At 38.9% G+C, this 20,237-nt stretch overlaps 1 pseudogene; it reads right to left on the reverse strand.

The window, feature by feature from the left end:
* Positions 1 to 15,803: 15,803 nt before the first annotated feature.
* LOC104090143 (anthocyanidin 3-O-glucosyltransferase 5-like) lies at positions 15,804 to 17,695 on the reverse strand (annotated as a pseudogene).
* Positions 17,696 to 20,237: the final 2,542 nt, after the last annotated feature.

The raw sequence follows: 20,237 nt of genomic DNA on the forward strand, positions 1-20,237 counted from the left end.
GGCTGACCAAGTCCGTGCACTTCATTCTAGTTGGTACTACTTACTTTTCATAGCTGTTGGTTGAGATTTACATTCGAGAGATTGTTCGCCTGCATGGTGTCCTAGTTTCCATCATTTCAGATAGCGGCACTCAGTTTACATCGCAGTTTTGGAGGGCCGTGCAGTGAGAGTTGGGTACTCAGGTAGAGTTAAGCACAACCTTTCACCCTCAGGCGGGCGGGCAGTCCGATCGCACTATTCAGATATTGGAAGACATGTTGCGCGCTTGTGTCATTAACTTTGGGGGTTCATGAGATCAGTTTCTGCCGCTTGCGGAGTTTTCATATAACAACAGTTATCAGTCGAGCATTGAGATGGCTCCGTATGAGGCTTTTTATGGTAGGAGGTATAGATCTCTAGTAGGATGGTTTGAGCCAGGTGAGGCTAGGCTCTTGGGTACAGACTTGGTCCAGGATACATTAGATAAGGTGAAATTTATTCAGGAGCGGCTTCGCACGGAACAGTCTAGGCAGAAGAGCTAAGCGGACAGAAAGGTCCGTGATGTGTCTTTTATAGTTGGGGAGAAGGTTTTGCTGAAGGTATCACCCATGAAGGATGTTATGAGGTTTGGGAAAAGGGGCAAGTTGATCCCCCGGTTCATTGGGCCTTTTGAGGTACTTCAGAGGATAGGGGATGTGGCTTATAAGCTTGCCTTGCCACCCATCTTGTTGAGTGTGCATCCAGTGTTTTATGTTTCCATGCTCCGGAAGTATGTTGGCAATCCGTCCCATGTTTTGGATCTCAACACGGTTCAGTTGGAGGGTGATATGACTTATGATATGGAGCCGGTGGCCATTTTGGATCAACAGGCTCGGAAGTTGAGGTCAAAGGACATAGCTTCGGTGAAGGTGCAGTGGAGAGGTCAACCTGTGGAGGAGGCCACCTGGGATACAGATCGGGAGATGCAGAGCAGATATCCACACCTATTTGAGACTCAAGGTATTTTTCTAGACTCGTTCAAGGATGAACGATTGTTTAATAGGGGGAGGATGTAATGACTCGGCCGGTCGTTTCGAGAGTTATAGCCCCGTTTTCCCCATTTCTACTTCCTTTTGTTCTTTTTAGCTATATTACGATCTATCGAGTTAGTTGGTTCGGGTTCAGAGTGGTTTCGGAGTGAATTGAGATACTTAGTCTTTAAAGTAGAAGCTTAAGTTGGAAAAGTCAACCGTGACTTATGTGTAAACGATCTCGGATTTGAATTTTGATGGTTCCGTTAGCTCCTTTAGGTGATTTTCGACTTAGGAGTGCTCCCGGAATGTGATTTGGAGGTTCGTAATGGAATTAGGCTTGAATTGACGAAAGTTGGAAATTTGGCGATTTTGGTCGGCAGTGGAAAATTTGATATCGGGGTCGAAATGGATTTCCGAAAATTGAAGTAGGTTCGTGGTTTCATTTGTGACGTGTGTGTAAAATTTGAGGCATTCGGACATGGTTTGGTAGGTTTCGGCATCGTTTGTGGAATTTGGAAGTTTAGAAGTTCTTAGGCTTGAATCCAGGGGTAATTTGGTGTTTTGATGTTATTTTTAGTCATTCGAAGGCTCGACTAAGTTCGTATGATGTTATGGGATGCGTTGGTATGTTTGGTCGAGGTCCCGAGGGCTTCGGGTGGTTAACGGGAGGTTTAGAATTTGGAAATGCAGCTGAACTGCTGCTGCTGGTATTTTTCCGCACTTGCGGAGAAGGAGCCGCAGGTGCGAGGGCGCATAAGCGCATGGGGAAGTCACAGATGTGGGCAAGGCTAAGGTGGACTGGAATAGCAGGTGCAAGAAGGCTATCGCATCTGCGAGCCCGTAGGTGCAAGACCTGGGGAGCAGATGCGAAAAGGAGGAATTTGGCTGGCTTCGCAGAAGTGAAGGGAGATGCGCAGGTGCGCTTCCACAGGTGCAAGATTTGGCCGCAAAGGTGTAGAATGTGACGACCCGACTTGTTATTTTAATAATTTAAGCCCCGTTTGGCGGCATAAGGCCCTGAACAGCTTCATATTATGTTTATTGACTTGCGTGCATGGTTGAATTCAATTACCGGATGATTCAGAGTGATTTGGGACACTTGGTCCCTAAAACGGAAGCTTAAGTCTTAGGATTTTGATCGTAGTCAGAACTACGTGAATACGACTCCAGAATGGAGTTCCGTTAGCTCTGTTCGGTGATTTTGGACTTAGGAGCGTGTCTGGACTGTGAATCTGAGGTTTGTAGCTGATTTAGGCATGAAATGGCGAAAGTCAAATTTTTGGAGATTTGGACTGGAAGTGGACTTTTTGATATCGGGGTCGGAATGCGATTCCGAGATTTGGAACAAATCCGTTATGTCATCTAGGACTTGCCTGCAAAATTTGACGTCATTCCGGGTTGGTTTGATAGGTTTCGACACGAGTTTTTGAAGTTGGAAGTTTTGGAAGATCATAAGTTCGATTAATGGTGCGATTCTTAGTTTCGACGTTGTTTGATATGAATTGAGACCTCGAGCGAGTCCGTGTTAGGTTATGGAACTTGTTATTATGTTTGGATGGGGTCCCGGGGGCCTCGAGTGAGTTTCGGATGTGCTACAGGTCATTTCCCTCCTCTTTTGACCTGCTGTTTCTGTCTTCTGTTGTTCTTCTTCGCGAACGCGAAGAGTATCTCGCGTTTGCGAAGTGTTACAGCTGACCACCCCATATTTCTTCTTCGCGTTCAACCTCTCGTGTTCGCGAAGGTTTGCCTTTTCCTCCATCGCGATTAGCCACTCGTGTTCGCGAAGCTTTTCATGGCAGCCTCATATTTCTTCTTCGCGTTCACGTTCAACCTCTCGCGTTCGCGAAAGTTTACCTTTTCCTCCATCGCGTTCGCGATTAGCCACTCACGTTCGCGAAGCTCTTTATGGCAGCCTCATATTTCTTCTTCGCGTTTGTGTTCAACGTCTCGCGTTCGCGTAGGTTCCGTCCCTTTTTCTTTGCGTTCGCACTCCTTCCCTCACGTTCGCGAAGGGTTTTTCTGGACAGCCTTACCTTCCTTCTTCGCGAACGCGAGCCTTTCTCCGCGTTCGCGATGCTTTCAGACCTGGGCAGATTATAAGTTTTCTAAATCGAGGGTTAGACCATTTTTATCATATTTTGACTTGTAGAGCTCGGTTTTGAGCGATTCCTTGTGGATTTTTCAAGCAAATCGATTGGGTAAGTGTTCTTCACCTAGAATCTATTTATTTCCATGATTCTATATTTATTTTTATCATTTAAATTGTGTTTTGAGTTGTGGAATAGGAAGGTTTTTGAAAAAAAAATTTAAAATAAAAAATCACGATTTGAGGGACGAAATGATATCGGAATTTGATAAAATTGGTATGGTTGAACTTGTATCGGAATGGGTGTTCGGATTTTATGTAAATTATGTCGGGTTCCGAGAGGCGGGCCCCTCGTTGACTTTTTTTAACTTTTTAGAATAAAATTTTAAATCGACGTATTATTATCCGAAATTATTTCCGATGAATTTTAATGAAATTATACAATTGAATTGGATAGATTTGAGCTGTCTGGAGGTCAAATTCAAGCAAGAAGGAGATTTTGAAATATCGGCATAACTTCAATAAGGTAATTGTCTTGCTTAACTTCGAGTGGGAGAATTACCCATTAGGCATCGAGTCTTATGTGCTATTTGTGAAATGTGAAAAGCCGTGTACGCAAGGTGATGAGTACGTACTCGGGCTTATATGTGCAAATTTTATTGGTTAAAGTTTTAGGCATTCTTATGTATTAAATTAGATAATTGTTGGCATTAGTAAATCCTTGAATTATTACGCCTTGTTCCTCATTTGTCAAGTTTGTATTTTATATAATAATTTGGTGTTATTGTCACTTGAATTTTATGTGAATTCCATGTATCTGTTGATTTGATATTTTCTTGGAATTAAATTCATGATGGAATCCTTATCTGCAATATTTATTAAATAAGCTTAAATTGAGGAGTTAATATAATTATTAAGAATTTGGATTAATGAAGGTGTTGCCCTATATTGAGTATTTTTCATCTCTGTTGATTGTTTTGAGGTTTATTATACGTTGTGTGGAGCCTTGGGCTATTTTTTGAGAAATTTATTGATTCTGCTACATACTTGGAATTTGGTTGTGTTCAGTGAAAAATTGTGATATGAATTGTTGTATTTTTTTATGGCTTAAATACTCTCCTTGATGTTATTTATGCCTCCTACCTTGCTTGTTAATGATATACATGCGCTTGGTAAGGAAGAGTGTAAAGCACGAAGGGTGATGCCGTGCCATTTGCGAGTTTAAAGCACGAAGGGTGAAGCCGTGCCATTTGAGAGTGTAAAGCACGAAGGGTGATGGCGTGCCATTTGAGAGTGTAAAGCACGAAGGGTGATGATGTGCCATTTGAGAGTGTAAATCACAAAGGGTGATGCCGTGCCATTGAGAGTGTAAAGCACGAAGGGTGATGCCGTGCTATTTGATTTATATTATCAGGTGAGGATGAGAGTAAAAGTACGAAGGATGATGCCGTACAATTATTTTTATATTATCATATATTCATGGCACGAAGGGTGTTTCCGTGCACACGAGGACGAGGAATATATATTATATTGTGATATCGTTTTGTTGTGTATACATTCATACCTTTATCTTGAGATGTTAATGTGCACCTATGCTTTCTATGTGACTTGTAGTCGTTGTTGCTTTCTGTATGCCTCCACTTTATTTCTTTTATTGTTATTGGCATTTCTCCCACCTAGTTGGTACTGTTATATGTATGCACGGTGAGGATGTAAATGCACCAAGGTATTGACATGCCATTTGAGGTGATATGTTTCAAATATTTCTCACACCAGGAAAGTTAAATGAAGTGTCACATGGTGACTTTTATTTAAAAGAATTATATTAGAAGGATATTTATTTGAAAGAATTATATTAGAAGAATATTTATTTGAAAGAATTATACTAGAGAGATATTTACTGGAAGAAGTATATTTGAAAGATATTTACTTGAATGAAGTATATTTGAAAGATATTTACTTGAAAAAAATATATTTGAAAGATATTTACGTGAAAGAATTAAATTCGAAAGATACTTATTTGAAGGAAGTATATTCGAAATGTATTTATTGAAAAGGATTATATTCTAGAGACTTTTATTGAAAAGCTTATAGATAAAAGATGCATATTGAAATGACTTGGTTAATTGGTTGTACCTGTGTTGATTATTCATTCGAGTAATATTTATGGTGTTCCTATTGCTTTGCTGTTTAAATCACTAGTTGATTGGTGTTGCTATCACTACTATTTGTTTTCTATCATTTTGTATATCATATTGCACATGTTATTAGACTAGTGAGTGTCTTGACTGTACCTCGTCTCTACTCCACTGAGGTTAATCTTGATACTTACTGGGTACCGACCGTGGTGTACTCATACTATACTTTTGCACATTTTTGTGCAGAGCCAGGTATTAGAGATATCGGACTCGTACAGAGTTAGAGTTGGATCGCAAGAATTCAAGGTAGAGCTGCTTGGTCGTCGCAGTTCCTTGGAGTCTTTCCATTTTATTTTACTGTTATTTATTATTCAAACAGTATTGATTATTAGATCCTTGAGATCATTTCATGAATTCAGTTGGAGTTCGTGACTAAGTACTATCAATCTTGGGACGTTGTTATATTCATATTTGTTCCGATGTTAGTTTTGATTACCTATTTAATTCATATTCAAAAACAAAAAATGGCTTTGAAATGTAATGGGAATCGGCTTACCTAGTCTTGGAGACTAGGTGCTATCACGACATCTGTGGTGGGATTTTTGGGTCATGACAAGTTGATATCAGAGCTCTAGGTTTATAGGTTCTACGAGTCACGAACGAGTCTAGTAGAGTCTTGCGGATCGGTATAGAGACGCCTGTACTTATCTTCGAGAGGCTACAGAGCTAGTAGGAAAAACAATATTTTACTTCTTTCATTCCTTATCGTGCAACATTTATTCATCTTGAAGCATATATCTTATGTTTTTTTTGCATCCACTCGTGTATGAAATTGCGCACTTGGTATCAACTATGCGCCAACAGTTCGTGATATTACAGAGGGGTTATAAGGGAGCTAGGGTTGCTCAACCATTGTTACAACGTGTCGTCCAGATCGAGGATAGTATTGAGAAATTATTCAGTTGTGCACATTGGGGTGCAGCAGGTTCTGACATGTGGTTGGTAAGTATGATCTTAAGAAGGTTTAATTAACTGCCTAATCGTCACAATCGTGGCAGGGTCACGAGGTGGATGTAGATCTGAAATAGTTGGTGGTATTAGAGACTATGTAGTTCGTATGGGATATCTATTCAGCGAAGGGTACATACGCAGCCAAGGCACTACGAGTTAAACTGTCATGAGGATGACATGCGCCAAATAACTGGCTTGAGGTGTCTTATGACCGGTGTCTTACGAGCGATGAAGGTTAGTATTGTGGATCATCAGAATGTGTCCTTTGGCTTCGCGCCAAGTGAGGAGAATCCACTATCAACGATCAGATTGCGGGTTCATGTGTTATATCAGTTTTGGCCTGAGATGTATTTACGTGGTAATGAAAGGTTCTCCGAAACTTATATATGATTAAGAGATGAGATTTGTATGGGATGATGCTGGGGCTTGCAGTATTCCTGCGTCCTTAATAATTCTACATTTCAGTACCAGCGGGGTCACAGAAATAATTTCAGAATATTCGGGGTGCTACAGTAAGTGCTTTTAATGCACCACCAGCACGGGGTTCTTACATTGGTTATTCCAGTTATCCGGTAGAGATTCAGTATGAGCAGCCGCGCCCGCAGAGGGGTTGTTATGAGAGTGGTGATACTAGACACATCAAGAGAAATTGTCCCAGACTTGGGAAGGGTAGACTTCATCAGAACACTCGGGCTACAAACTTTATTCTAGTTAATACTCCACGTGCGCAGTCAGTTAGAGGTGGAGGATAGGCGGGTAGAGGGCGCCTAAGAGGTGGAGGCCCGACCCGTTGATATAATCGCTATGATTTGGCTGAGGCCGACACACCAGATGGTGTCGTTACAGGTACAATCCTAATTTTTGTTATAAAAGGATATTTTTCCTCAATTTAATTCGGTTCTAAATATTGAGGCGAGTCCTCCTATCATGCTCCGCTTATGGGTGAGCTTCGTAATTGTATTACCCATTTATATGTTTATCTCTGTTGGGAGATTTGAAGATGTGAGCCGTGTCTGTCATTTTTATTTTTGTGCACCATTGAGGGCTATAAGTCCGAAAGCAATTTTTATTATTCACTACAGTGGGTTTTATGTGTTTCGAAATAATTGATTCCATTTTTTTATGAATTTTGTGCCCTACCGGTATGAGGGTTCATTATGTATTTGCGAAATTTATTGAAAAGAAGAAAGAAAGGAAATTGAAAATTTCAATTGGCACAATGTGCAAATTACTTGTGATTCAGAGTTGAGGACGAGATCCTCGCATTTTTATATGATGTGAAATATTTAAATCGGGCTACAAGCCACGGTGGAGGTTATATAAGGACGAGTTCTTTGTGGTGAAATATTTATGAGTTTAAAATTCTCCCTTTGTGAAGTTTAATTTGTACTATAGTACTAATAGGGAGTTATGCCTGATAGGCTTATATGATAATTCCTTTATGTGTTTCTGTGCCATAATTGTGCTGTAATTATTGAGTTTTAGCCTATGATGTGAGTGCCCAGGTGGCGTTAAATGTGACTCGTTAAGTCGGGTAAATAGTTATAAGGTCTGCATGCCTCACATTCTGTTGTCAGTGTTGTAAAAATTTGAAACGAGGTGTTGGTGTTAATAAGAGATTAATTGATGATGCTGGAATTAATTATGAATAACTTTTAATATTAGAGATGTGGTGATGGGCATACATATGATGTGCTTCATGTCCTGATATCATTATGATAATGCAATGCTTGTAATGCTGAGATTAGTGTTATTGATATATACCTTGTGGTATTTTATTGGGTTATGGATGTGTTGTTAGGAGTTGTTTTGGTGTTACTCTGGTAGGTGGATAGGCCCAATTACAGGGGAGATTCCGGCGAAATTTTTGAAAAAGAAATAAAAAATTTTGGGAGATTGAGACGTGCAAGAGAAGAGATAAGTTATGTTATGTGTTTGAGGGCGAATGATCCTAAGAAGGGGAGAATATAACACCCCCGGAAAATTTTGAAGTACTTCAACACTATCAAGAAAGTTGATGTGTGTGTAAGCTCGAGTTGCTATAGCCAGTTGAGACTAATACCGTGCGTTGTTGTGAAAACCAAGCCTTTTGAAAATATTTGGAGTGTAAGAAATTGGTCTTAAAATTTACAAATATGGATAAAAGAAACAATCTCAATTGAGATGGTGTTGTCGGGCTTATCTCAAATGCGGTAGCGTGGGATCAACCGTGAGTATATGTGTAAGAGTAAAATCATCAATTTCGTAACCTCAGAATAATTTTTAGCACGTTCGAGGACGAACATATGTTTAAGAGGTCGAGAATGTGACGACCCGACTTGTTGTTTTAAGAATTTAATCCCCGTTTAGCGGCATAAGGACCTAAACAACTCCGTATTATGTGTATTGACTTGCGTGCATGGTTAAATTCAGCAACCTGATGATTCGGAGTGATTTGGGACACTTAGTCCCTAAACCAGATGCTTAAGTCTTAGAATTTTGACCGTAGTCGGAACTGCATGAAGACGACTCCAGAATGGAGTTCCGTCGGTTCCGTTAGCTCCGTTGGGTGATTTTGGACTTAGGAGTCCAGATTGTGAATCTGAGGTCTGTAGCTGATTTAGGCTTGAAATAACGAAAGTCAAATTTTTGGAGATTTGGACCGGAAGTGGACTTTTTGATATCGGGGTCGGAATGCGATTCCGAGAGTTGGAACAACTCCATTATGTTATTTGGGACTTGCCTGCAAAATTTGACATCATTCCGGGTTGGTTTGATAGGTTTCGGCACGAGTTTTCGAAGTTGGAAGTTTTGGAAGTTCATAAGTTCGATTCATGGTGCGATTCATAGTTTCGACGTTGTTTGATATGATTTGAGACCTCGAGCGAGTCCGTGTTTGGTTATGGAACTTGTTGGTATGTTTGGACGGAGTCCCGGGGGCCTCGGGTGAGTTTCGGATGGGCTACGGATCATTTCCCTCCTATTTTGAACTGATGTTTCTGTCTTCTGATGTTCTTCTTCTCGAACGCGAAGAGTATCTCGCGTTCGCGAAGTGTTACTGCTGACCACCCCATAGTTCTTCTTCGCGTTCGCGAAGGTTTGTCTTTTCCTCCATCGCGATTAGCCACTCGCGTTCGTGAAGCTCTTCATGGCTGCCTCATATTTCTTCTTCGCGTTAACGTTCAACCTCTCGCGTTCGCGAAGGTTTGCCTTTTCCTCCATCGCGTTCGCGATTAGCCACTCGCGTTTGCGAAGCTCTTCATGGCAGCCTCATATTTATTCTTCGCGTTCGCGTTCAACATCTCGCGTTCGCGTAGGTTCCGTCCCTTGTTCTTCGCGTTCGAACTCCTTCCATCATGTTCTCCGCGGATAGCCTTACCTTCCTTCTTCGCGAACGCGAGCCTTTCTCCGCGTTCGCGATGCTTTCAGACCTGGGCAGATTATAAGTTTTCCAAATCGAGGGTTAGGCCATTTTTATCATATTTTGACTAGTAGAGCTCGGTTTTGAATGATTCCTTGTGGATTTTTCAAGCAAATCGATTGGGTAAGTGTTCTTCACCTAGAATCTATTTATTTCCATGATTCTATCTTTATTTTTATCATTTAAAGTGTGTTTTGAGTTGAGGAAAAATGTGGTTTTTGAAGAAAATTTTCAAAATGAAAAATCACGATTTGAGGGACGAAATGATATCGGAATTTGATAAAATTGGTATGGTTAAACTTGTATCTGAATGGGTGTTCGGATTTCATGAAAATTATGTCGGGTTTCGAGAGGCGGGCCCCGTGTTGACTTTTGTTGATTTTTTGGAATAAATTTTTAAGTCGACGTATTATTATCCATAATTATTTCCGATGAATTTTAATGAAATTATACAATATAAATTGGATAGATTTGAGCTGTCTGGAGGTCAATTTCAAGCAAGAAGCAGATTGTGCAATATCGACATAACTTCAATAAGATAAGTGCCTTGCTTAACATCGAGTGGGGGAATTACCCCTTAGGCATCGAGTCTTATGTGCTATTTGTGAAATGTGAAAAACCGTGTACGCGAGGTGACGAGTACATGCTCGGGCTTATATGTGCAAATTTTATTGGTTAAAGTTTTAGGCTTTCTTATGTATTAAATTAGATAATTGTTGGCATTAGTAAATCCTTGAATTATTACTCCTCGTTCCTCATTTGTCAAGTTTGTATTTTATATAATAATTTGGTGTTATTGTCACTTGAATTTTATGTGAATTCCGTGTGTTTGTTGATTTGATATTTTCTTGGAATTAAATTCATGATGGAATCCTTATCTGCAATATTTATTAAATAAGCTTAAATTGAGGATTTAATATAATTATTAAGAATTTGGATTAATGAAGGCGTTGCCTTATATTGAGTATTTTTCATCTCTGTTGATTGTTTTGAGGTTTATTGTACGTTGTGTGGAGCCTTGGGCTATTTGTTGAGAAATATATTGATTCTGCTACATACTTAGAATTTGGTTGTGGGCAGTGGAAAATTGGAATATGAATTGTTGTATTTTGTTGTAGTTTAAATACTCTCCTTGATGTTATTTATGCTTCCTACCTTGCTTGTTAATGATATACATGTGCTTGGAAAGGAAGAGTGTAAAGCACGAAGGGTGATGCCGTGCTATTTTATTTATATTATCAGGTGAGGATGACAGTAAAAGCACGAAGGGTGATGCCGTGCAATTATTTTTATATTATCATATATTCATGGAACGAAGGGTGTTTCCGTGCAGGCGAGGACGAGGGACATACATTATATTGTGATATCATTTTGTTGTGTATATATTCATGCCTTTATCTTGAGATGTTAATGTGCACCCATACTTTCTATGTGACTTGTAGTCATTGTTGCTTTCTGTGTGCCTCCACTTTATTTCTTTTATTGTTATTGTCATTTCTCCCACCTAGTTGGTACTGTTATATGTATGCACGGTGAGAAAGATGTAAATGCACGAATGGTGGTGCCGTGCCAATTGAGTTGATCTACGTATATATACATATATATATATATGGGTGAGAATGAGACAAGTGCACGAAGGCATTGCCGTACTATTTGAGGTGATATGTTGAAGATATTTCTCGCGCCAGGAAAGTTAAATGAAGTGTCACATGGTGACTTTTATTTGAAAGAATTATATTAGAAGAATATTTATTTGAAAGAATTATATTAGAGAGATATTTACTGAAAGAAGTATATTTGAAAGATATTTACTTGAAAGAAGTATATTTGAAAGATATTTACCTGAAAGAATTATCTTCGAAAGATATTTATTTGAAAGAATTTAATGGAAGGATATTTATTTGAAGGAAGCATATTCGAAATATATTTATTGAAAAGGATTATATTCTAGAGACTTTTATTGAAAAACTTATAGATAAAAGATGTATATTGAAAGGACTTGGTTAATTGGTTGTACCTGTATTTATTATTCGTTCGAGTAATATTTATGGTGTTCTTGTTGTCTTGCTGTTTAAATCACTAGTTGATTGGTGTTGCTATCACTGTTATTTGTTTTCTATCATTTTGTATATCATATTGCACAGGTTATTAGAGTAGTGAGTGTCTTGACTGTACCTCTTCTCTACTCCACTGAGGTTAGTCTTGATACTTACTGGGTACCGACCGTGGTATACTCATACTATACTTCTACACATTTTTGGGCAGAGCCAGGTATTAGGGATATCGGACTCGGACAGAGTTAGAGTTGGATCACAAGAATTCAAGGTAGAGCTGCTTGGTCGTCGCAGTTCCTTGGAGTCTTTTCATTTTATTTTACTGTTATTTATTATTCAAACAGTATTGATTATTCGATCCTTGAGATCATTTCATGTATTCAGTTAGAGTTCGTGACTCAGTACTACCAATCTTGGGAGGTTGTTATATTCATATTTATTCCGCTGTTGGTCTTGATTACCTATTTAATTCATATTAAAAAAAATAGCTTCGAAATGTAATGAAAATCGGCTTACCTAGTCTTGGAAATTAGGTGCCATCACGACTCCTGTGGTGGAATTTTTGGGTCGTGACAGGAACCTAGGATCTTAAGCGAGTTCCGCACCTGCGATGGAAATTCCGCAGGTGCAGCATCGCAGAAGCGGAAAAAGGGACCGCAGGTGCGGTTCCACTGGGCAGAATGTATAAAAAAGTGGACTTCGTGATTTGTTGCTCATTTTCACTATTTTCAATTCAGACTTTGGAGCTTTTGGAGTAATATTTGAAGGGGATTCAAGGGTTTTCACAGAGGTAAGTTGCTTGGGCTCTAATACCCCTAGCTATGGTATTTTTCCGTTATTTTCTCATCTAATTAGTGGGGTTTTGAAGTACAAATTGGGGGTTAGGGCTTGAGATTTTGGAGAGTGTAATTTGAGGATTTGAGGGACCAAATGATGTCGGATTCAGATAAAGTTTGTATGGTTAGACTCGTGAGTGAATGGGCTTTCGGGTTTTATAATTTTTGTTAGATTTCGAGACGTGGGGCCAGGGATCGGATTTGAGTCGATTTCGGATTTTGAGTCTAATTTAGTAGTTTTCTTGTGGAATTGATTCCTTTAGCATATATTAATGTTATGGTACTACTTGTGGCTATACTCGGGACGCTCGGAGGCCGATTCGAGAGGCAAGGGCATTGCGGAGTAGAGATTTGCTCGGAGTGAGGTAAGTAACTATTGTAAATCTAGTCCTGAGGGTATGAAACCCTAGATTTTTGTGTCATGTGACTATTTGGAGGTGACGCATATGCTAGGTGACGGGCTTGTGGGCGTGCACTATTGAGAATTTATGACTTGGTCCGTCCCGTAGCAACTGTAAAGTTGAACAACCTATTGTAGCTATATGTTCTTTATGTGCTTTAGAAAATTTACTGTAAATAATGCTAGATACCATGTCTAGGCTTTATGCCAGTAGTGTTTGGACTCTTAGAGCTCATTTTTTGCTGTCCTCTCACTGTTTTTGTTGATATCCCGTACTCAGCCATGTTCATGCATTCTTACATCATAGCTCAGTCTCTATTATTCTATTTGATGCATCATGTTAATGTTGTTTGGGCTGAATTCTTTGATTTCTGAGAGCCCGAGAGACTAGAGAGGTTTATGACTGAGTGAGGCCGAGGGCCTGTTTGTGAGGTATTGTACCTTAGCACATGAGTTGTCCGTACGGATTCTGATATGATATTATAGCACATGAGTTGTCCGTGCAGCAAGTGAGTTGTCCATACAAATTATAGCGCTTGGGCTGTAGGAGCCCCTCCAGAGTCTGAACACCCCTAGTGAGCGCAGGTACCTACTGAATGCGAGTGCCGAGTGCTGAGCGATTGTGAGGCATACGTGATTGTGAGATTGGAATGATTATGAGGACTGAGTGATGTTAGCCCGAGGGGTAGTATATGATTTCATCATGCATGCTCATAGTTGCTTTGAGTCAATATTTGAGAACTGTGAAAGATATTTCTAATTGTCTTAATTGAACTTGATTTAAAAAAGCTGATTTGACTTAAACTCTGGTTGCAAAGCATGCCGCACTTTACTAAATTCTTGTGATATGAACGGTACTTGCATTTAGCTCGTCACTACTTCTCAACCTTTATTTACTTCTGTTGCTTACTGAGTTGGTGTTCTCACGTTACTCTCTGCACCTTGTGTGCAGATCCAGGTATTTTTGATCACGGTAACGGCTGTTGATATTCCTGTAGCCGATCATTAGAGTTAGCAAGGTAGCTGCCCGGCGATCGCAGCCTTGTTTTCTTCTTCTTTATCTTCCCCTTAATTGTATTTTGGATTTTTTCCGGACTATGTTAGTCTTGTTATTGTCGGACCAGTTTTTAGTAGTTGCTCATGACTCAGTGACACCCCGATGTTTGGGTCTTTTCATTCCGCATTTTTATTTTTGAGTTCAACCCTTGTTTCTTTTATGAAATTTTGCTATATCAGACGCCTTTTGGCATATCTTTGAATGAAGTATTATAGTATTGAGGGAGTCGGCTGGCCTAGTACCATCGATAGGCGCCATCATGACAGGTTTGATTGAATTTGTAGTATTTCTATACCATCACGACATGTTTGATTGAGGGATTCAGCTGGCCTAGTATCATCGATGGACTAGTACCATCGATAGGCGCCACCCCGTGTGTACGTATTTCTATACGTGTTGATTGAATTTGCGTTATTTATATATTATACCAATCAGAAGTTGATTTTGTAATTGTGACGATGAAGTTTTCAGTGGATGTGATGTGTTTCTCCAAGACACAAGTTATGGCTGAAAGGAATGTTGATCTCTATCAGAACTTAAAAGAAAATTACTTCCACAACTTAATGATTTAATTACTTGTGGGAGCTTATGTGGTCCTCATAGTCCTACTGATTATGATTGCAGTGATTGTTGGAATTGTTGTGACTGTCGACAAGAAGCTTGGGACTCAATGATTTTCCGTTGTCGGTTTCCCGTATGAGTAAAAATTAATAAACTAGTTCCCAATTGCAAAGAAGTCTGCTACAGATCTTTATTATGCATTTCTGATTCCCTTTAGTTTCAGTATTTGCTCTGTATTTTCTTATTTTCTTGTCTTTCATACTTTGTACGAATAACAAAGAAATTCAAATGAATGACCTTCTTTTATTTATTTGTGAAGAATAACATCAAATACAAATGCAGGGAGGGCTTTTACTTTTTAGTTCTTGTATAATTCATCATACATTGAGCAAATCTAATTACAAAAGCATGCGCGATCTATACCATATTATTTTTTCTTGTTCTATTATTTAGCGCAAATATATAGGCATTACCATTTCTTGCTTGTTTGGGCGATCTAAGATTTAAAGGTGACGGGTATCACATTTCCTTTAGGGGTCATTTGGCTCAAAATCAGAACAATCTTAGGATTGTAATCTTGGAATTAAAATCAACAAGATCTGAAATTTCCATCGTTTATATGGGTAAATTATACCAAAATTTTGGTAAAGAGTATAATGCTGATTTTTGCTAATACCTCCAACTAAATATGGCATAAATTTAATCCCAAAATTTATACCGAGTTAACTCACATAATCGCTTGAACCAAATGGTTCCTTAATGTACACTTTGTATAGATTATAGAGTTAGGAATTTATATTCAGTTCAATTGAGTCTCTTTCGAGTTTACTTAGTCAACTTAATAGATTTTTGATTTGCAAATATGAAAATTACAATCTTATACCAGAAACAAATGGAATTGATATTTTCAAATAGGAATCAGGCATTTATTATTAACATCACAAGTAAAAATAACAGTTCCTCTAGGGGATCGGAATTACATCATTTCCTATAAATTTGCAAAATTAATAATATTTCTCATTTAGAGAATCAGACTCTCTCTATTAGAAATAAATTTACGCAAGTAAAATAACATCTTCAATAAGAAAATTATACCAATTAGAATAAGAAAACAAACCAAAAAAATATCTTTGATAGGTAAATTACACAGTTACACCCATAAGTAAATATAGAATTAGCTGAAGTACTCACCAAGATTCGAACTTGAGCCAAGCTTTCAAAAAGATCATTTAATGTTGTTTAAGAAAATCTCAACCTGTACGTAAAAATTTTGCCAAACTTGCCGGTGCATGCCACGCCAATCTTTAAATGTGAATCCGCTACTATTTGCATGTTTATTCAAAAGAAAGTGAATTTTTTATAGGAAAAAAAATATTAATTAATAATTAATAAAGCGACTTGACTATGCTTGATTTCCTTATTTAATTTAGACTGTTTCCTCAGACATGCTTTTCTTGTAACAATGGACTTTCTTGTCAATGTCTTTGAGGACTTCACACATTGAATTGTGAGATGAGCCTCCTACGCTCGTAGCTTTTTCTGCACTCATCTTAAGTTTCTTCACATTTTCCCTCAAGTCCTTTCCTTCTTCATATTGCATTACCGATCTCACCAATTTCTCTATTTCCTCCCTTTCCACTACTTTCTTTGTTGGCAACACCTTTGGCTTGACAGCCACACCAAGTTCCTCCGTCAGCATGGTGGCATTTTGTCTCTGTTCAGCGTACAACGGCCATGCAATTATTGGCACACCATTTGTTATACTCTCAATACAAGAATTCCATCCGCAGTGTGACAAAAATCCCCCAACTGACGGGTGGTTCAAAATTCCTGCTTGATCACTCCACACCTGAATCACCAATCCAAAATCTTTCGTTCGAGTTAGAAAACCTTCTGGCAAGTACTCAGGAGTGCCATCACCGCCTTCTTTGTCTACACCGAGGTAGTCTACGACAACCTCTAACGGTGGCCTCACCACCCAAATGAACTTCTGCTCACTTAATTCCAACCCAAAAGCTAGCTCAGTTAACTGTTCTAACGAGAGGGCCCCACCACTCCCGAAAGATATGTATTAGCACTGATTCGGGAGTTTGTTCATCCAGCCAATTGAGGACAAAGTTCCTATCATCACCACTCTCATTTATGATTTCTTTGTCCTGTGATCTTATCAACGGTCCAATTGGATAAATCAGTGTATTATTCAGGATCGCTTTCAATATTTCATTTTCTCGAAGCGCTTTGAGTGAGCCGGTCTCAGCATCTTCCCAAGTGTTCATCAAGATTCCATCAGACAAACAGAACCCGGCTCCATGTACCCTCAAGTACTCGTGATACTGCTCATCGTTCCGGTCCAACATAGGATCAACAACGTCTTCCGGATGAACCGGTTTGCAACCCGGGATTTGCAACGGTTCGTCCTCATCAACATATTCACCCTCAATTTCTTTGTCAAGAACAGGACAGTATATAGTCAAAGCTGTAAACCATGCATTCGTAGGAATAAATAAATAGTTGGGTAACCCAAATTCTTTGGCAATTGGCAAGGCTTCAGGGCAAAAAAGATCAACGATGAGAGCGTCCAGAATATGCTTCTCCGCAGATATTACAGACTTAACAACAGGTAACGTTTCACGTACAAGTATGCAAAGTAGGGCAATCATTTTTGTGTTGGCATCGATGAGGTTCGAGATATCTACTGCTGGTATTTCAATTATATTAATCAGCTTTGAATTTTTGGCGGACGTGAGGATCTCTGTTTCCGCCGCAGAGCTGCCGAAGCTGATAGCGAAAACGGTGACTGAGACGTTATGGTGAGTGGCGAGGCGGTTGCTGAGGGCTAGTGCTGGGATAATGTGGCCCAAGCCTGGACTTGAGAGAACACCAACACGAAGCTGTTGTGAGGTAGAAGACATAGTGACAAAGTACTTGAGATTTGTGGTAGGAAATTAAAGAGCTGGTGATATGGTCGTACTGATGACTGATGAGAGTGAAATGAGATTAGCTGTATAACTTGTTGGGAAACGTGTTAGGAGGGAAAAGAAAAATAATAAATTGCATACAAGAGATTATGTGGTTCGATAATTTTTGCTTACTCCACGGCCACACAAAAAATAGCTCTTTATTAATTGAAGAGAGAAAGAAGAAGTTAAGGGATGATATGCAAATGAAAGAAATCTTAGGAATACCGATTTAAGCGCTTACATCCGCATTTGAAAGAAATCTTAGGAATATCGATGTAATCGCCTACATCATACGAATGCCGATGTAAGCGCTTAAATCATACGAATGTCGACGTAAGCGCTTACATCATAAGTTCATCTCTTTTTGACTTTTCTTTTTTTTGTTTTGTCTACTTTTCTTTCTTTCGCATACAACAACAGGTTTGCTACTATCAATCTCCCCCTCAAACCTATGTTATATCAAGAAAGAAATTTTAAAAAAGATTTGTTATTATTTGGTGGCGCCTTCACGCTATCAGTCTTGAAGGCTAACTGAGGCAGTGTACAACCTCAGTTTGTCAACACCGACAACTTTGGTCAATATATTTGACGGGTTCTTTGATCCTGGTATCTTCTGCAGGGAAAGAGTTTCTTCACTTATCAACTCTCGGATATGATGATACCTCAACTAGATATGCTTCGATCTTGCATGAAACACTGGATTCTTGGCAAGATGAATTACACTCTGGCTATCGCTGTAAAGCTCACAATTGTCTTGCTCTTTACCTAGCTCTTTAAGAAAATTCTTAAGCCAAATCATCTCATTTCTAGCTTCTGAGATTGCCATGAATTATGCTTCAGTGGTAGATAGAGCAACACTTTTCTGAAGTATGGACATCCAGCTAACAGCAGTACCACCCAAGGTTGTCACACCTCCTTTTTCCCGAAGAGGATATGGGATAGGGGAGTTTTTCCAATTAAAGTGACAATATTCGAAATGTGATTATTTATTTGATCAGAGTCGCCACTTGGAATAAGTTATGGTGTCCCAAGTCACCGGTTTATTTTAAATCCCAAATCGAGAAAATTTGACTCTATTTATGGTCTGCGAACACAGAAGAACGGGTAAGGAATTCTGTTAACCCGGGAGACGGTGTGAGACACTCTCGAGTTCCGTGGTTTTAGCACGGTCGCTCAACTATTAATAATTGGCCTAATTATCTGATTTAATACATGTTTTAAAACCTAGTGTGTATTTTTATCTTCTAAAACGCTTTTAATTATTTATGAAATTGTTTCTGGAACAAGTCACGATGTCATACACTTGTCGTTTTGGCATACATCGCAAACTGCGTCACATAAAATGCACCCGCGATTGACGACATGCTTATTTTTATTATCATTTGAAGTTACAGTCAAGTCGCGTGAAACACGCACTTGAGTTGGGATTCATGTATCGTGACAATGCCACGGGAACCGTACCCATGGTTACGATGATTTATTAATCGCGCCTAAAGCAAACTGGCGTATTTAAATTATTTCCCTAAGATCTAAACTTTGAGATTATTGCAGAGGCACATATTATGGAAATGGAGTTGTTTGGAAGCCAAGAAATATTTTATTTACTTAGAGTATTGACAAGTTATTTACACTTAGAAAACTTTATAACTTACTACTCAATCTTTGAAATTACAAGGCATTTATCTATTATGGAAGAAGTGGGCTAGCTTTATCCTAAAAAAAGACATGGTCTAGCAAGGTTCATTTGACCCAATTCTATTAAAAGTATCATGATAAAAATCAATCCAAAACCAAGATAATGGGTTGTGCACTTAAAATCTAGTGAATTGAATCCAGCCCCAAAGTTGCCCGTTAAACTCTAAGAAAATCTTTGAAAGTAATCATATCACCTTAGTTCCTTCATATCATTATTTTATAGCTTCTAAGATAAATCTAACAAGAAAACCAAAACGACAAAAATACTAATGAAACAAATAATAGTAATGACGTAAGCCCACTTAACTAATTACATCTCGCCACCATGAGAGATACTGTTCTCAAAACAATAATTAAGAAAAAAATAGTTTTTCTAACATGGATAAACATATCAATTAGGACAACACATTATAAATCAAAATAAAACAACTAAAATATTGACATAAGAAGCATCGTGGAAATCAGTAGACGAGTTGTTAAAGAAGAACAAGACGACCTTTAAAGAAGAACAAGACGGACCTTTTTGGAATAAACCTTTCACTTTATTGACATAAAAATCTCCAAGTTCGAATTACCGAAGGATGGTGCCGGCTACAACTTGAAGGCAGACAGGTTGTCCGACGGAGTTCAAACAGCCTCGACGGATCTGGATCGCGAATGAACGAGAACCTCACTGGAAAAGATCTCGAATAGGAGCTTTCTCGACGATAAAACTCGATGGAAGACCTTATTGTTTTGAGAACCTCTGGACGTGTTTCTGCGAGAGGTTCTGGGATGGGCTTGGGTGATGATTTGGTGACTATTTTCGGATGGTTTAGCAGTTGGTCGTCGGGCTGAAACAGTGGAGTTTTAATGAAGAAAAGGGACTGCTTTCATGGCTGTTTGGATGGCTATTTTGCTAAAACAAATGAAGCTCTTTTTTTTTGCTGGTTTTTATGGAGTTTCAAGGCTCATTCATGGTGGTTTTAGGTAGTTTTTGTAGCTGGATTTGGGTAAAGAGAGAAGAGCTTTACATGGCTATAAAAATGGTGTTCAATGAAGGAAAGG

This window comes from Nicotiana tomentosiformis, chromosome 4 (genome assembly GCF_000390325.3).
Source record: "Nicotiana tomentosiformis chromosome 4, ASM39032v3, whole genome shotgun sequence".
NCBI lineage: Eukaryota > Viridiplantae > Streptophyta > Magnoliopsida > Solanales > Solanaceae > Nicotiana > Nicotiana tomentosiformis.